This window comes from Dendrobates tinctorius, unplaced genomic scaffold, assembly GCF_039654945.1.
Source record: "Dendrobates tinctorius isolate UK_male_01 unplaced genomic scaffold, ASM3965494v1 ptg000294l, whole genome shotgun sequence".
Taxonomy (NCBI): domain Eukaryota; kingdom Metazoa; phylum Chordata; class Amphibia; order Anura; family Dendrobatidae; genus Dendrobates; species Dendrobates tinctorius.
In genome coordinates this window covers 874,956-894,142 of record NW_027361961.1, presented here as the reverse complement: position 1 = coordinate 894,142, position 19,187 = coordinate 874,956, and the positions used below count along the sequence as shown (strand labels likewise).

At 44.2% G+C, this 19,187-nt stretch overlaps 1 pseudogene; it reads right to left on the bottom strand.

Annotated features, from left to right (window-relative positions):
* LOC141072976 (uncharacterized) overlaps window positions 1–18,926 on the bottom strand; it is an 84,341-nt pseudogene extending 65,415 nt beyond the window's left edge.
* Window positions 18,927–19,187: the final 261 nt, after the last annotated feature.

The following is a 19,187-nucleotide window of genomic DNA, read 5'->3' as shown; positions in this document are numbered from 1 at the left end:
CAGCACCGACCTCCACCCGCAGAGCCGCACTCCACATAGAGAATAATGGAGCCTCCAGCACCGATCTCCACCCGCAGAGCCACACTTCACATAGAGAATAATGGAGCCTCCAGCACCGACCTCCACCCGCAGAGGCGCACTCCACATAGAGAATAATGGAGCCTCCGGCACCAACCTTCACCCGCAGAGCCGCACTCCACATAGAGAATAATGGAGCCTCCAGCACCGACCTCCACCCGCAGAGCCGCACTCCACAGAGAATAATGGAGCCTCCAGCACCGACCTCCACCCGCACTCCACATAGAGAATAATGGAGCCTCCAGCACCGACCTCCACCCGCAGAGCCGCACTCCACATAGAGAATAATGGAGCCTTTCAGCACCGACCTCCACCCGCAGAGCCGCACTCCACGTAGAGAATAATGGGGCCTCCAGCACCGACCTCCACCCGCAGAGCCGCACTCCACATAGAGAATAATGGAGCCTCCAGCACCGACCTCCACCCGCAGAGCCGCACTCCACATAGAGAATAATGGAGCCTCCAGCACCGACCTCCACCTGTAGAGCCGCACTCCACATAGAGAATAATGGAGCCTCCAGCACCGACCTCCACCCGCAGAGCCGCACTCCACATAGAGAATAATGGAGCCTCCAACACCGACCTCCAACCGCAGAGCCGCACTCCACATAGAGAATAATGGAGCCTCCAGCACCAACCTCCACCCGCAAATCCCGGTATGTGTAAAAAAATAGTATAAGAAGTCAGCAACACTGACTCACACACACGGCCTCTATAACTCCTTACATGTGCAATCATGGAATGCTACCTTTTTTTTTTTAATTAAAAACACATGTGACATGCACAATGTGAACAAGTCGGTAAGACAACGTTCACACCACCCACTAACTGAGACACAACAAGAAAACAGATTTGCAAAAATGCTCTGCAGTAAAATATATGACAGTAATCAGCAAGTGCTGGATAACAAATACAGGGTATTATTCTAACCAGGTGGTATTTCACCCCTATTAGATTATCGCATATAAACCAGGAGCATTCTCCTCTTTGTTGGAGGAACTGTGGTCAACAAGGAAACCTTTTTCACCTGTTCTGGGGCTGCCCGAAGATTAAAGATCTTTGGAACAGAGTGTCACTGCATATCAATTCCTTTTTCCAAAATTTCAAAATCACTCCCCAAAGAGCTTTGGTGTCTCTAGACTTGGAACTTGTTGACCCGTCAGTTAAATTTGTTATCATACATATCTTTCTAGTAGTAAAGAATACAATTGCTTACTGGTGGAAAAAATCTGACCCACCATTATTTTGTGAAATTTTGGACAGACTTTATCAGCATAGTTCCATAGAAAAGAGATTTGCAACCGTTAATGATGGATTAATCAGATATTTCAACAAATGGAAGGTTTGGAACACTAAATTCTGTAACACTTAATTATACTTGGTGCGGTTTGAATTCGCTAACTTGGCTTCATATATATGTGCATTGTATGGGTTTTGATACATTACTTATGTATATTCATGTACTTGTATGGCATTGTTAAAAAGACTTGAGTTCTCTACTTTTTATTCCCTTAATCCTCTTTCCCACCCTTTTCCCTTTCTTTCCCTCCCCTTTTCCCAACCCTTGTTATTTACTAAAATCCAATAAAAATGTTTGAAAACAAATACAGGGTATTTAGTCGATACTTTTTTTGGAAAAAAATGTATACCAAGCTGCTTCACCGGGTCAAGGTAACCCGTAATGAAGCAGTCCCTATCTAATGAAATTTTTTTTTTTTTATTATTTCTGCTCTTTCATTTTTCCCTCCCCTTCTTCTAAGAGTTGTAACTTTGACTTTGTCAGTGAGAAAATAAAAAATGTTGGTGGGCTTGAGTGTTTTTTTTTTATTTTATTTTATTGGGGTGAAAAACATTGAGATTACACAATAACCACAAGACGGATTTCATCACCAGGTATGATTGTAATCAGTATAACGGCGCCAACCTGACACTGTCTGTAGGTTACTGTGCACAATCCTGCTGACAGGGGCACTTTAATTACGTATTTACATATAGAATCATAGAATCATAGAATCGTAGAGTTGAAAGGGACCTCCTGGGCCATCTGGTCCAACCCCCTGCTCAAAGCAGGATTCGCTAAATCATCCCAGTCAGATGTCTGTCCAGCCTCTGTTTGAAGACTTCCATTGAAGGAGAACTCACAACTTCTCGTGGCAGCCTGTTCCACTCATTGATCACTCTAACTGTCAAAAAGTTTTTTCTAATATCTAATCTGTGTCTCCTCCCATTCAGTTTCATCCCATTGCTTCTAGTCTTTCCTTGTGCAAATGAGAATAAAGTTGATCCTTCTACAATGTGACAGCCCTTTAGATATTTGTAGACAGCTATTAAGTCTCCTCTCAGTCTTCTCTTTTGCAAACTAAACATTCCCAAATCCTGCAACCTTTCCTCATAAGACAGGGTTTGCAGACCGGTCACCATTCTGGTCGCTCTTTTCTGAACTTGCTCCAGTTTGTTGATGTCTTTTTTAAAATGTGGTGCCCAAAACTGGACACAATATTCCAGATGAGGTCTGACCAAAGAGGAGTAGAGGGAAATAATGACTTCACGTGATCTAGACTGTATGCTTCTGTTAATACATCCTAGAATTGCATTTGCCTTTCTTGCTGCTGCATCACACTGTTGACTCATATTCAGTCTGTGATCTATTAGTATACCCAAGTCTTTTTCACATGTGCTGTCACTTAGCCCTATTCCTCCCATTCTATATATGCTTTTTTCATTTTTATTGCCCAGATGTAGTACTTTGCATTTCTCCCTGTTAAAAACCATTCTCTAAGTTGCTGCCCACTTCTCCAGTTTATTTAAATCTTTTTGAATCCTCTCTCTCTCTTCTCTAGTATTAGCTATCCCTCCTAGCTTTGTGTCATCAGCAAATTTAATCAGTTTACCCTCAATTCCTTCATCTAAATCGTTGATAAAGATGTTGAACAATACAGGGCCCAGGACAGAGCCCTGTGGTACCCCACTTGAGACATTCTTCCAACTGGATGTGCAGCCATTTACGACCACTCTTTGGGTCCGATCACTAAGCCAGTTATGAATCCACCTAACAGTTGCCTTGTCCATTCCATACTTAGTCATTTTTTCAATAAGGATTGTATGAGAGACTTTGTCAAATGCTTTGCTGAAGTCAAGATATACTATATCTACAGCATTTCCTTGATCCACCCAATCAGTGATACCATCATAGAAGGAAATTAAGTTAGTCTGACATGACTTATTAGTTACAAACCCATGCTGACTCTGTTTGATCACTTCATTCTTATCCAGGTATTGACATACATGTTGTTTAATAATTTGTTCAAAGATCTTTCCTGGTATAGAAGTCAGACTCACCGGCCTATAGTTGCCTGGGTCCACCTTCTTCCCCTTTTTGAAGATAGGAACAACATTTGCTCTTCTCCAGTCTTCTGGCACTTCTCCTGTTCTCCAAGAATTTTCAAAGATTATGGAGAGGGGTTCAAAAATTTCTTCTGCTATCTCCTTCAGTACTCTGGGGTGTAATTCATCTGGACCTGGAGACTTGAATTTATTTAAGTTAGCTAAGTGTTTCCTCACTATCTTTCTGTTTATAGATGTCCTGGATTCTTCTATTCCCTTAATAGGACAGTGAATAACAGTTGGTGTTACATTTCCTTTCTGAGAGAAAACAGATGCAAAATAGGAATTTAAAAGTTCAGCCTTCTCAACATCCTGTCTTACCATTTCATCATTTTCATCCTGTAAAAATCCTATAGCATCTTTGACTTTTCTTTTACTTTTGACATATCCCCAAAATCCTTTATTATTGCTTTTGACATCTCTTGCAAGCCTCAATTCATTTTCAGCTTTAGCTAATCTGATTTGTGCCCTGCAGGTTCTGCAGACAGCATTATATTCTTCTTTAGATATGCCTCCCTCTTTCCATTTTATAAACATTTTTTTCTTCCTTTTTAGCATGTGCTTAAGTTCTGTGTTCACCCATCCTGGTTTCCTTAAATGCTTCCTATTCTTCCCTCTTTTCGGAATTGTTAACAACTGTGCTTTGAGAATTTCATTTTTCAAGATTTCCCATCCTTCCTGGACATTTTTGTCTTTAAGGATATCCAGCCATTGGATCCCTCCAATTATCTTTCTGAATCCCTTAAAATCTGCATTTCTGAAATCTAACCTTGACGTCTGAGTCTTCACAGGTCTTCCGCCTCTAGTTATCCAAAATTCTAAAATAGCATGGTCGCTACCTCCTAGGGTTCCAGCCACTTTTACCTCCTCAACCATTTCCTCCCTGTTTATAAGGATTAGATCCAAGGTAGCAGTTCCCCTTGTTTTCTCCCCTACCTTTTGGAAGATAAAGTTGTCAGCAAGAGAGGATAAGAATTTCCTTGACCTGTTAGTTTTGCCTGAGAGAGATTCCCAACAAATGTCTGGATAGTTGAAATCTCCCATGACAACTATGTCATATTTTTTGGAGAACTTGGCCATTTGATGCATAAAGAGTTCATCCATATCTTCAGCTTGCACAGGCGGCCTGTAGTAAATGCCTACAATGGTGTCCTTTCCATTGTTCTGTCCTTGTATTCTTACCCAAACAGTTTCCACAGAACTCCCAGTCTCTGAAGCTTCAATCTCTGTGCAGATATACGCGTTTCTAACATACAATGCAACACCCCCTCCTCGTTTATCAAGTCTGTTTCTTGCAAATAAGTTGTATCCTTCTAGTCTTGTATTCCAATCATGTGTATTGTCCCACCAAGTTTCAGTGATTCCAATGACATCATATTTCTTTTCCTGTGTTAGTAGTTCCAATTCTCCTTGTTTGTTGCCCATGCTTTGTGCATTAGTATAGAAACATTTTAGTTTGTGATTGGTTTCTCTTTCTCCAATATTTGTATTAATTAGATTCTTTTGTCTTTGTTCTTCCTTTCCACTTCTAATAGCAGAGTTCTCAATAGCATTTGTCAGGTGTATGGCTTTTTCTGGTCTTTTGCTTCCCTTCCCATGTTGTTCTAGTTTAAAGCTCTCCTTACAAGTGTAGCAAGGGGACTTCCAAATACATGCTTTCCAGTCTTCGTAAGGTGCACCCCATCTCTAGCAAGTAGTCCATCGTATAAGTAGTTCACTCCGTGATCCAGAAATCCAAATCGTTGCTGACGGCACCATTGACGTAGCCAGTTGTTCACCTGCAGAATCTTATTCCACCTCCTTGTTCCATGGCCATCCACTGGGAGGATGGAAGAGAAGACCACCTGCGCTCCCAGTTCTTTCACTTTCTTGCCTAAGTCTTCAAAGTCTCTGCAGATGGTTTCCAGGTCGTTTCTTGCGGTGTCATTTGTCCCCACATGTAGTAGAAGGAATGGGTAGTCATCTGTAGGTCTGAAGAGTCCTGATATCCCGTCAGACACATCTTTAATTTTTGCACCTGGAAGACAGCACATTTCTCTTGAAGTTATATCCGGTCTGCAGATAGCGGCCTCTGTTCCTCTCAACAGGGAATCCCCCATGACCACCACTCTCCGTTTCTTCTTCACAACATTTTTCTTTCTCCATCCAGGAGGACTCTGAGGGCGTACAAGGTTGCTGTTTGTTGGCAAAGTCTTATCCTGATGTATTTCTTCATCGTTTTCCTGCGTGAGAGCCTGGTACTGGTTTCTGAGCAGTATGGGTGCTGACTGCCTCCTGATCCTCCTGCTTCTCTGGGTCACATGTCTCCATTCCTCTGTTTCTTCAGGTGCACTTCAAATTTCTTCTCTTTCTGTAACATGAAGAGATAATTCTGCTCTGTCCAAGAACTCTTCACCTTCCTTAATGATCTTCAACGTAGCTAACCTTTCTTCGAGATTTTGCAACTTTTCCTCCAACAGGGACACAAGCTTGCATTTGTGGCATGTGAAGTTTGGCTTTTCCACTGGTAAATCTGTGAACATGTAGCAAGAAATGCAGCTCACCAAATGGCTCCTGGCCTCTTCCATCTTGAGATTTCTTAAAAACGATGAAAGATGATCGTTGAGCTCGCGGAGACTCTTCACTTATCCCAGAAGACACTGGGAATATGCAAATGATCTCCTCAAGACTCTTCCCCTGGTTTTTGTGTGTAAATGGGTAAGTAACTGGCTTAGTGATAGAAAGCAGAGGGTGGTTAGAAATGGTATATTCTCTAACTGGGTCGCTGTGACCAGTGGGGACCGCAGGGGTCGGTGTTGGGACCTATTCTCTTCAACATATTTATTAACGATCTGGTAGAAGGTTTACACAGTAAAATATCAATATTTGCAGATACGCACACATGCACGCTCATACACACATAGGAAACACACATGCACGCTCATACACATAGGAAAACACACATACTCTAACCTACCATGTTTAATAATTTATCATTTGTCAAATATCGCAACCATGGCAACGTATATCTCAGCACAGCAAAAGCTGAGACAGGCAGCTGGAGATGTTACCTGGAGTGTGCAGGGCAGTGTGCACACAGGGCAGTTATCTCACCAAGTCTTGCTGTCCTGTGCTGCTGCTCCGCACGCTGACGCCCCTCCTGGTCCTGGCTGATCGGACATCAGAGACAGATCTGCACACAGAAGAGGAGGATGCTGCGTGCGATCATTATATAAGGTGTCTGACGGATATTTAGGATTGCTACCTCCAATAGGTGGCACTAGAGTTCTAGTAATCTTCCTCTCTGAAGAGACAATTTGCATAATTATCATTATATAAGTAACGCACCCTCCTCCTCTTCTTAGTTGTGTGCCAGGTACTGGAGCTGCCCCCTCACCACTGCGTGCTCATTGCGGAAGCTGGACATGGCTGCAGCCACATGTGCACGCTATGCACCCTGCCACCCGAGATGCTGCACCACCAGGTGCCTGAAAAATTAAAGGGGCCGGCAGCCGGAAAACAACCTGGTGGCCCCCTAAGAGGTGGCACACCGCAGCCCTCCAGGCAAATGCCCAGCAGGGCAGATTAGCAATCCAGGCCTGTTTCCCAGCACCAGCAGGGGATAATGGTGAGAGTAGTGTCTGCTCCCACTGTCTCCACCTGTAAAAATAAGGATACAATAAAAAAAAATCCTTATACTTACCTGTCCTAAATGTCCCCCACTGTAATCCATGTGACCGCTCATGCAGAGGAGCCGGGGAGAATGACACCTGCAGGGAGCGGACCCCGTACCACTGCTGTGCTTAGCAAATGGTGTCCTGTCACTCACTGAGGTCCAGGGCCCGCTCACTGCAGACATCATTCTCCCCGACTCCTCTGCATGAGCGGTCAAGAGCATTACTGGGGGGCGATTAGGACAGGTGAGTACATGGATTTTTTTAGTTTATTTTTATTTTTACAGTTGGACACTGCGGGAGCAGACACTACTCTCATCATGGTCCCCTGCTGGTGCTGATCACAGCAACCCCCAACCTCCATGGCAAGGCAGGGATACTACCAGGCCCAAAAACAGGGTCAGTATCCCAGGTGTCCTTGTATGTGATATGTCTATTTGACAAACTAGACCCAATTACGGCTTGCTCTTATCAACCAATACCCCTGATCCCCACTATTCAAACTATGTGTGAATTTAGTACCTTACTAGATAAGATTCACATCCATTTGGTGTCTCCATCACTATGGCTCTTTATGGACAAATATAAGTGTTTTTTTTCCCACAGTGGTGCTTTCTCTATTTTTACAGAGTCTATAAGGGTCAGTGAGGGCAAGCCGACATCGCATGGAGGTGCCATATCACAGCCAGGTAGGGTAACCACTAGGTCGCCAGTATCCCTATTGCTCACGTGTCTGTCTCCTCTCCGCTCTATCATTTAATATAGTGGGTGGGTCTTCTTTAGTGTTGTTTAATATGCAAATTAGCCTGTACTAGCCCCAGCCTTTCTTGCTGTAACTACACTCTTGTAGGACAAAACTCTTTTTGATAAGGCAAAATGGGGTCAAATATTAATGAGAACCAAGTAGAAAAAGACCCTAAAAAATAACTTTCTGCAATTAACTCAAAAGTATGTTAGTATATACAAAATGCTTTAAAAAGGGGACGATAAATGGGTTAACAAAATAATACACAAAAGCTGAAGGTCCTTAACCCCTTACTGCCATCAGATAGTATAGTACGTCCGATGGTAGTATCTCCCCGCTTTGATATGGGCTGTGGCGGTGAGCCCGCATCAAAGCCAGGACATGTCAGCTGTTTTGAACAGCTGACATGTGCCTGCAATGGGCGCGGGTGGAATCGCGATCCACCCGCGCCTATTAACTAGTTAAAAGCCGCTGTCAATCTCTGACAGCTGCATTTAACGTGTGTTATGAATGAGTCACCGGAGGAGGAACAAACAAAAATACAAGCTAAGTCCAGAAAACCGGAGAGGTTGGTAGCTAGCGGATTGCAGACCCCTGATCCTATTCACAACAACTAACAGTAGCCGTGGGGTGTTCCTATGGTGGTCCTAGACACCTCATCACAGCCGGAGAACTACATAAGCCTAAAGAAAGGGGAAATCTAAACTGCCCCAGAGCAGACCCCAAAGCAATAGACAGCCCCCAACATGTATTGGCGATGAAAACAGATGAAAACACAAACACAGACAGAAAGACAGGCTGAGCAAACGATGGGGCCCTCACTAACTAGATAGGACAGGAAAGAAAAGCAAGTGTCTGCAATCACGCAAAAACCCTGCCAAAAATAATGTCCAACACGTCTGATAGAAAAAGCCCTGAAGTCACTAGGCTTCAAAATCACTATATTAGCACTCAGGTACATTCTGAAAACAGAGCAAAGAGATCAACTGATCAGAGACAAAAATGGAATTTAGCCAGTCCCAGCCAGGGCTGGCTGAACACAAACACTAAGTAAACCAGACAAAATCTCATGGAAAAACAGCAGAGCAAAAACTTAGCTTTAGTAGACAGGAACTAGACAGGAGGCCAGAGCTCAGAGCAGAGAGGATCACCAGCAACCCTACAGGGCGTCGGCTGCCTTATATCCACTCAGAGATTCCGGATGTCCAATCACACTCCACCTGTTCAGATGACAGGTTTCTCCCATCCAAATCAGTTTCACTACCTCCTTTCACCAGCAGAGGGAGTTCATCGGACATCAAAGGTGAAGGAGAAAATGAGCTCATAACAAACGTGTGCTTCTGGCCATCAGGCTGGAAATATATGAACTGCTGACCCCCGTCACATGATCAGGGGTCATTAGTTCGTCGGCATAACAACCAGAGGTCAGCGCTCATAGCAATGCAGTAATTCTGATTCAAAGACTCGATCTAAGCATCGCCCCTAAGTAGCAGAGCCGATCGAGCTATGGCAGCTTTCAGCCTCCCATGGAGGCTATTGAAGCATGCCAAAAGTTAAAGAAAAATGTTTTTAAAAATATTAAAAAATAAAAAAAAAACATAAAAGTTCAAATCACCCCCTTTTTGCCTCATTCAAAATAACACAATCAAAAAAATCAAACCTACACATATTTGGTATCGCCGCGTTCAAAATGGCCCAATCTATCAATAAAAAAAAAGATTAACCCGATCGCTAAATGGCGTAGCGAGAAAAAAAATTGAAATGCCAGAATTACTTTTTTTTGGTAGCCGCGACATTGCATTAAAATGCACTAACGGGCGATCAAAAGATCGTATCTGCTCAAAAGTGGGATCATTAAAAACGTCAACTCCACAAGCAAAAAATAAGCCCGCACCCAACACAAGATCACAAAAAAATGGAGACGCTATGGGTCTCGGAAAATTGTTTGGTGTCTATGAACTCATAATGACCTGGAGAATCATAATGGCAAGTCAGTTTTAGCATTTAGTGAACCTAGCAAAAAAGCCAAACAAAAAAACAAGTTTGGGATTGCACTTTTTTTAGCAATTTCACCGCACTTGGAATTTTTTTATCATTTTCGAGTACACGACATGCCAAAACCAATGGTGTTGTTCAAAAGTACAACTCATCCTGCAAAAAATAAGCCCTCACATGGCAATATTGACGGAAAATTAAAGTTATGGCTCTGGAAAAAAGGTGAGCGAAAAACGAAAACGCAAAACCGAAAAAAGCTCTGGTCATTAAGGGGTTAATAGGTCCCGATTACCTAGCTTTCTGCTTCTGTGTATTGTTCCTGACAATACAATTAACCCATTTACAGTGCCTTGTGAAAGTATTCAGCCCCCTGGAACTTTTCAACCTTTTCCCACATATCATGCTTCGAACATAAAGATACCAAATGTAAATTTTTGGTGAAGAATCAGCAAGTGGGACATAATTGTGAAGTTGAACAAAATTTATTGGTTATTTTAAATTTATGTGGAAAGTCAAAAACTGAAAAGTGGGGCGTGCAATATTATTCGGCCCCTTTACTTTCAGTGCAGCAAACTCACTCCAGAAGTTCATTGTGGATCTCTGAATGATCCAATGTTGTCCTAAAGGACTAATGATGATAAATATAATCCACCTGTGTGTAATCAAGTCTCCATATAAATGCACCTGCTCTGTGATAGTCTCAGGGTTCTGTTTAATGCACAGAGAGCATCATGAAGACCAAGGAACACAATAGGCAGGTCCGTGATACTGCTGTGGAGAAGTTTAAAACCGGATTTGGATACAAAATGATTCCTAAAACTTTAAACATCCCAAGGAGCACTGTGCAAGCGATTATATTGAAATGGAAGGAGTATCATACCACTGCAAATCTACCAAGACCCGGCCGTCCCTCTAAACTTTCATCTCAAGCAAGGACAAGACTGATCAGAGATGCAGCCAAGAGGCCCATGATCACTCTGGATGAACTGCAAAGATCTACAGCTGAGGTGGGACACTCTGTCCATAGGACAACAATCAATTGTACACTGCACATATCTGGCCTTTATGGAAGAGTGGCAAGAAGAAAGCCATTTCTCATAGATATCCATAAAAAGTGTCATTTAAAGTTTGCAACAAGCCACCTGGGAGACACACCAAACATGTGGAAGAAGGTGCTCTGGTCAGATGAAACCAAAATCGAACTTTTTGGCAACAATGTCAATTGATATGCTTGGCGTAAAGGCAACACAGCTCATCACCGTGAACACACCATCCCCACTGTCAAACATGGTGGTGGCAGCATCATGGTTTGGGCCTGCTTTTCTTCAGCAGGGACAGAGAAGATGGCTAAAATTGATGGGAAGATGGATGGAGCTAAATACAGGACCATTCTTGAAGAAAACCTGTTGGAGTCTGCAAAAGACCTGAGACTGGGACGGAGATTTGTCTTCCAACAAGACAATGATCCCAAACATAAAGCAAAATCTACAATGGAATGGTTCACAAGTAAACGTATCGAGGTGTTAGAATGGCCAAGTCAAAGTCCAGACCTGATTCCAATCGAGAATCTGTGGAAAGAGCTGAAAACTGCTGTTCACAAACGATCTCCATCAAACCTCACTGAGCTCAAGATTTTTGCCAAGGAGGAATGGGCAAGAATTTCAGTCTCTTGATGTACAAAACTGATAGAGACATACCCCAAGCGACTTGCAGCTGTAATCGCAGCAAAAGGTGGCGCAACAAAGTATTAAGCTAAAGGGGCCGAATAATATTGCACGCCCCACTTTTCAGTTTTTGAATTTCCACAAAAATTTAAAATAATCAATAATTTTCGTTCAACTTCACAATTGTGCCCCACTTGTTGTTGATTCTTCACCAAAACAAAAAATGTACATTTGGTATCTTTATGTTTGAAGCATGATATGTGGGAAAAGGTTGAAAAGTTCCAGGGTGCCAAATATTTCGCAAGGCACTGTATATTCCCCTTTTTTGTAACCCCATTCTGACATTGGGCGTACATTTACGCCGATGTCGGACACCCTCCCTTTGATGCTGGGTCCGGCGGTGAGCCCACATCTTTCCAGGCACATATCAGCTGTTTTGAACAGCTGACATGTGCCTGGAATAGCCGCGGGTGGAATAGCGATCCACCCGTGGCCATTAACCCATTAAATGCCGCTGTAAAATGCTGACAGGGGCTTTTAACATGTGTTTCCAGCAATCATGCCGCAAATTCGCCCACCGATGAACTGCCTCACGTGATCGTAGGTCACAGGTTTGTTGACACGATAACTAGAGGTCTCCAGGAGACTTCTATGGTTGTCAGTGCTGGCTTGCTGTGAGCGCCACCCGGTGGTCGGTGTTCATAGTAAGTGAGTAATATAGAGGTGATCTGCTCATCGCCGCTATGTAGCAGAGCCGATCAGGTTGTGACAGCTTCTAGTCTCCCATGGAGACTATCGAAGCATACCAAAAGTGAAAAAAAAATGTTTTAAAAAATATTAAAAAAACTAAAAACAAATATAAAAGTTCAAATGACCCCCTTTCGCCCCATTCGAAACAAAACAATAAAAATAAAACCAAACAAACATACACATATTTGGAATTGCCCGATCCAAAAAAAAAGGAATTAACCTGATCGCTAAATGGCGTAGTGATAAAAAAAAAGTCAAAACGCCAGAATTACGTTTATTTGGTCACCATGACATTACATTAAAATGCAATAACGGGCGATCAAAAGATCGTATCTGCACTAAAATGGTGTCATTCAAAACGTTAGCTTGGCACGCAAAAAAGAAGCCCGCACCCAAACCGAGATCACGGAAAATGGAGACGCTACGGGTATCGGAAAATGGCGCATTTTTTTTTTTCACCACTTAGAGAAAAAAGAACGTAGACATGAACTTGTAATGACCTGGAGAATCATAATGGTAGGTCAGTTTTAACTGTGGAATTGCACTTTTTTTGCAATTTCACCACACTTAGAATTTTTTTACGCTTTTCCAGTACAAGATATGTTAAAAGCAATAGTGTTGTTCAAAAGTACAACTCGTTCTGCAAAAAAAACAAGCCCTAACATGGCTATTTTGACCAAAAAATAAAAACGTTATGGCTCTGGGAAGAAGGGGAGCGAAAAATGAAAATGCAAAACCGAAAATACCTCTGGTCATGAAGGGGTTAATCTGCATGTGTGTGGTGTCACTTAGTTTGCAAGGGCTCATACTCACATGCGATATACTCACACGAGTCTCACACGTCAATACCTGGCACTGCCACCGGCATTCGGATTGGAGTGTTCAGCTGCATAGAAATACATGCAGCAGAACGCTCCGAGTGCCGGCGGCAGTGCTGGGTATTGACGTGCGAGACTTGTGCGAGTATATCGCATGTGAGTATGAGCCCTTACAGCGTGGAAAATGTCTCCAAGAATTTACTTTTAGGGTATGTTCCCACGGTCAGTAAACGCTGCCGATTGGATGCTACGTACATCCGCAGCGTCCAGATGTTACAGCATAGTGGTTAGGATTTAAAAAAAACCATACCCACTATGCGTGCACCGGCATCCGCGGATCATCTGCGGAGACGGACATGCGGCGCTTCTTTCCAGACTGCAGCATGTCTATTAATTTTGTGGAGAACTGGAGACGTGACTTTTTAATATATTTATTAATGACCTTGTAGGGGGCATAGAGAGTAGAATTTCAATATTTGCAGATGACACTAAACTCTGCAGGGTAATCAATACAGAGGAGGACAATTTTATATTACAGGAGGATTTATGTAAACTAGAAGCTTGGGCTGATAAATGGCAAATGAGCTTTAATGGGGATAAATGTAAGGTCATGCACTTGGGTAGAACGAACAAGATGTATAATTATGTGCTTAATTGTAAAACACTGGGCAAAACGGTCACTGAAAAAGACCTGGGTGTATGGGTGGACGACAAACTCACATTTAGTGGCCAGTGTCAGGCAGCTGCTGCAAAGGCAAATAAAATAATGGGATGCATTAAACGAGGCATAGATGCTCATGAGGAGAACATAATTTTACCTCTATATAAGTCACTAGTGCGACCACACTTAGAATACTGTGTACAGTTCTGGTCTCCGGTGTATAAGAAAGACATAGCTGAACTGGAGCGGGTGCAGAGAAGAGCGACCAAGGTTATTAGGGAACTAGGGGGTCTGCAATACCAAGACAGGTTATTACACTTGGGGTTATTTAGTTTGGAGAATCGAAGGCTATGGGGTGATCTTATTACAATGTATAAATATATGCGGGGACAGTACAAAGACCTTTCTAATAATAATAATAATAATAATAAATTTTATTTCTATAGCGCCGACATATTCCGCAGCACTTTACATTTCAGAGGGGATTTGTACAGACAATAGACATTACTGCATAACAATAATCACATACAGTAGATTATAACAAATACCAAGAGGAATGAGGGCCCTGCTCGCAAGCTTACAGTCTATGAGGAAAGAGGTAGACACGAAAGGTGGGTGGTAACAGTTGCCCTGATTGTATGGACCAGCCATAATGTTAGGTGTGTGACAGTACAGACAGAGGGCTAATGGATGCATAAAGCATGTGGGAACATGATGCGGGAAATCTGGTTGTGGTAAAACTTTTGGCTGTGCCACACAGGGATAGATTAGGTTAATGTGTTGAGGCGATAGGCCAGTCTGAATAAATGCGTTTTCAGGGCACGCTTAAAATTGTGGGGATTGGGGACTAATCGTATTGACCTGGGAAGTGCATTCCAAAGAATTGGCGCGGCACGTGTAAAGTCTTGGAGACGGGAGTGGGAGGTTCTGACTATTGAGGATACTAACCTCAGGTCATCAGCAGAACGGAGGGCGCGGGTAGGGTGGTATACTGAAACAAGGTAGGAGATGTAGGGTGGTGCTGAGCTATGGAGGGCTTTGTGGGTGAGGGTAATAAGTTTATACTGAATTCTGGAGTGGATGGGTAGCCAGTGTAATGACTGGCACAAGGTAGAGGCATCGGTGTAACGATTGGTGAGGAATATGATCCTGGCTGCAGCATTCAAGACAGATTGGAGAGGGGAGAGTTTGGTAAGAGGGAGACCGATTAGAAGAGAGTTACAATAGTCGAGACGAGAATGAATAAGAGATACAGTAAGAGTTTTTGCAGAGTCCAAAGTAAGAAAAGGTCGAATTCTAGAAATGTTTTTGAGGTGCAGATGACAAGAGCGAGCCAGTGATCGAATGTGGGGGGCAAAGGAAAGCTCAGAATCAAGTATGACCCCAAGACAGCGGGCCTGTTGCTGGGGAGTAATAGTGGAGCCACCCACAGAAATAGCAATGTCGGGTATAGGTACATTAGTAGAGGGAGGAAACACCAGGAGTTCAGTTTTTGACAGGTTCAGTTTCAGATATAGTGAGGACATGATGTTAGACACAGCGTTTAGACAATCGCCGGTGTTTTCTAGAAAGGCTGGCGTGATGTCAGGAGAAGAAGCGTATAATTGGGTGTCATCAGCATAGAGATGGTACTGGAAACCAAATCTACTGATTGTTTGACCAATAGGGGCAGTGTACAAGGAGAAGAGGAGGGGGCCTAGAACCGATCCTTGGGGGACCCCAACAGTAAGGGGAAGGTGAGAGGAGGAGGAACCGGCAAAAGATACAGTAAAGGAGCGGTCAGAGAGATAGGAGAAGAACCAGGAGAGAACGGTGTCCTTGAGGCCAATGGAACGGAGCATAGTGAGGAGAAGCTGATGATCCACAGTGTCGAATGCTGCAGAGAGATCCAAGAGAATAAGCATGGAGTAGTGACCATTTGATTTAGCTGTTATGATCTTTTTACTCTTAGACCTGTGACGGGGACAAGGGGGCATCCTCTACGTCTGGAGGAAAGAAGGTTTAAGCATACTCACAGATGCGGATTCTTCACTGTAACAGCAGTGACACTATGGAACTCTCTGCCATATGATGTTGTAATGAGTGGTTCCCTACTAAAATGTAAGAAGGGACTGGATGCCTTTCGTGAAAAGTATAATATTACAGGGTATATACACTAGTTTCCTTAATATTGCGTTGATCCAGGGAACTAATCTGATTGTCGTATGTGGAGTCGGGAAGGAATGTTTTTCCCCAATGTGAAGCTTACTGTTTGCCACATGGGTTTTTTTTGCCTTCCTCTGGATCAACACGTTACGGCAGGTTAGGATAGGATAAGATATGGGGTGAACTAGATGGACTAAGGCTGTGTGCACATGATGCAGATTTGCAGCGGATCTGCAGCGGATTTTACCACGCAGAAACGTTGCATATCCGCATTGTGATGTACAGTAGCCTTTAAATCAATGTAAAAAAAAAACCGCTGTGCAGACGCTGCGGATTTTTCCACGGTACAAAATCCGCAGCATGTTACTTCTTTTGTGCGGTTTTCCATCTCCCCTGTCACCAAATCCGCAGGGGGAAAACCGCGATGAAAAACCGCACGAAAACCGCAAGAAAACCGCATGAAAAATGGAAGAAATCCGCAGGAAAAATGCAGGTCATTTTACCTGCGGATTTCTTCCATTATGCGCGGAAAAATCCGCAGGGCTAAAAACTCCGTCTGCACTCAGCCTTAAAGTCTCCTTCAACCTTAATTACTATGTTACTATGTAAGACATACATCACCCGTACAATGTATTGGACGTGATTATTCTGTCTGGTTCAATGAACACATGTGGATTTACCTGCGTTCAAAAGCCGGCAGCGCTTTGGACAGAGCGGACGTGTGCTGCTTCTAAAGAGCTGCCGATTACTGACCGTGTGCACCTACCCTTAACAATAAGGCTGTGTTCACACACAGCGTTTTTTTTTTACACGGTTTCCAGCGGATTTACCAAAAAATCTGCTCAAAAAAACACTTAAAAGAAGCCTCCCATTCATTTTAATGCATTTTGCACTTTTTCTGCATATTGATGCGTTTTTTACCGCAAAAAAAATGCTTTGCGGTAAAAAGAAAATGCAGCATGCTCATTAAATTCGCGATAAATTCCGCATTTCAGGCTATTTTCTGTGTGTCTGGGGAGGCGCAGAAAAAAACGTGTTTTCTGGGAAGGAGTCCTGTTTTTATGCAGAAATTTTCTGCATGCGTGTGCACATAGCCTAAGAATCTTCTACAGCGCCGGCCGATGTCACCGCACTAACTAATGTAGAAACCACATGGAAAAATATCAGATATTAGAGGATAACACAAGTCACAATACAGACAGGAGTGAGGGCCTGATCCCAGGAGCTACAGTCTGAGGAAAGGGTTAAAAAGCCTTCACTAGACCCCTGTACAGCTGTATAATGAGGCCCAGGCTTTATAGTGAAGGGACAGGAGTGAGGGCCTGTTCCCAGGAGCTACAGTCTGAGGAAAGGGTTAAAAAGCCTTCACTAGACCCCTGTACAGCTGTATAATGAGGCCCAGGCTTTATAGTGAAGGGACAGGAGTGAGGGCCTGTTCCCAGGAGCTACAGTCTGAGGAAAGGGATAAAAAGCCTTCACTAGACCCCTGTACAGCTGTATAATGAGGCCCAGGCTTTATAGTGAAGGGACAGGAGTGAGGGCCTGATCCCAGGAGCTACAGTCTGAGGAAAGGGCCAAAAAGCCTTCACTAGACCCCTGTACAGCTGTATAATGAGACCCAGGCTTTATAGTGAAGGGACAGGAGTGAGGGCCTGATCCCAGGAGCTACAGTCTGAGGAAAGGGCCAAAAAGCCTTCACTAGACCCCTGTACAGCTGTATAATGAGGCCCAGGCTTTATAGGGAAGGGACAGGAGTGAGGGCCTGATCCCAGGAGCTACAGTCTGAGGAAAGGGCTAAAAAGCCTTCACTAGACCCCTGTACAGCTGTATAATGAGGCCCAGGCTTTATAGGGAAGGGACAGGAGTGAGGGCCTGATCCCAGGAGCTACAGTTTGAGGAAAGGGCCAAAAAGCCTTCACTAGACCCCTGTACAGCTGTATAATGAGGCCCAGGCTTTATAGGGAAGGGACAGGAGTGAGGGCCTGATCCCAGGAGCTACAGTCTGAGGAAAGGGCCAAAAAGCCTTCACTAGACCCCTGTACAGCTGTATAATGAGGCCCAGGCTTTATAGGGAAGGGACAGGAGTGAGGGCCTGATCCCAGGAGCTACAGTCTGAGGAAAGGGCCAAAAAGCCTTCACTAGACCCCTGTACAGCTGTATAATGAGGCCCAGGCTTTATAGTGAAGGAACAGGAGTGAGGGCCTGATCCCAGGAGCTACAGTCTGAGGAAAGGGCTAAAAAGCCTTCACTAGACCCCTGTACAGCTGTATAATGAGGCCCAGGCTTTATAGGGAAGGGACAGGAGTGAGGGCCTGATCCCAGGAGCTACAGTCTGAGGAAAGGGCCAAAAAGCCTTCACTAGGCCCCTGTACAGCTGTATAATGAGGCCCAGGCTTTATAGTGAAGGAACAGGAGTGAGGGCCTGATCCCAGGAGCTACAGTCTGAGGAAAGGGCTAAAAAGCCTTCACTAGACCCCTGTACAGCTGTATAATGAGGCCCAGGCTTTATAGGGAAGGGACAGGAGTGAGGGCCTGATCCCAGGAGCTACAGTCTGAGGAAAGGGCCAAAAAGCCTCCACTAGACCCCTGTACAGCTGTATAATGAGGCCCAGGCTTTATAGGGAAGGGACAGGAGTGAGGGCCTGATCCCAGGAGCTACAGTCTGAAGAAAGGGCTAAAAAGCCTTCACTAGACCCCTGTACAGCCATATAATGAGGCCCAGGCTTTATAGTGAAGGGACAGGAGTGAGGGCCTGATCCCAGGAGCTACAGTCTGAGGAAAGGGCCAAAAAGCCTTCACTAGACCCCAGTACAGCTGTATAATGATGCCCAGGCTTTATAGTGAAGGGACTGGAGGGAGAGAAGAGGGAAAAGGAGCAAGAAGAGCCGGACTGCCCATCACTAACCTGCAGAGCTGCACTCCGAGTCCACATATAAGGCTGCTCTGTGCGCACAGGACTTGTGATGAGGTCACAGGAGGGGAGGAGTCAGGGGTCACATGATCAGGGGCCTCAGTGTATGCAGGACTCTGCTGTGCTGGTTGTCATGGTGCTGGATGAGGGGAAGTTTATGTGTGAGGTCAGGAGGGGTTTACAGTGTGGATGTAGCAGAGCCGTGTGTGTACGAGGTGCACAGAGCGGAGCCGCGAGTGTACGAGGTGTATGGAGCGGAGCCGCGTGTGTACGAGGTGTACGTAGCAGAGCCGCGCATGTACGAGGTGTACGTAGCAGAGCCGCGCGTGTACGAGGTGTACGTAGCAGAGCCGCGCATGTACGAGGTGTACGGAGTGGAGCCA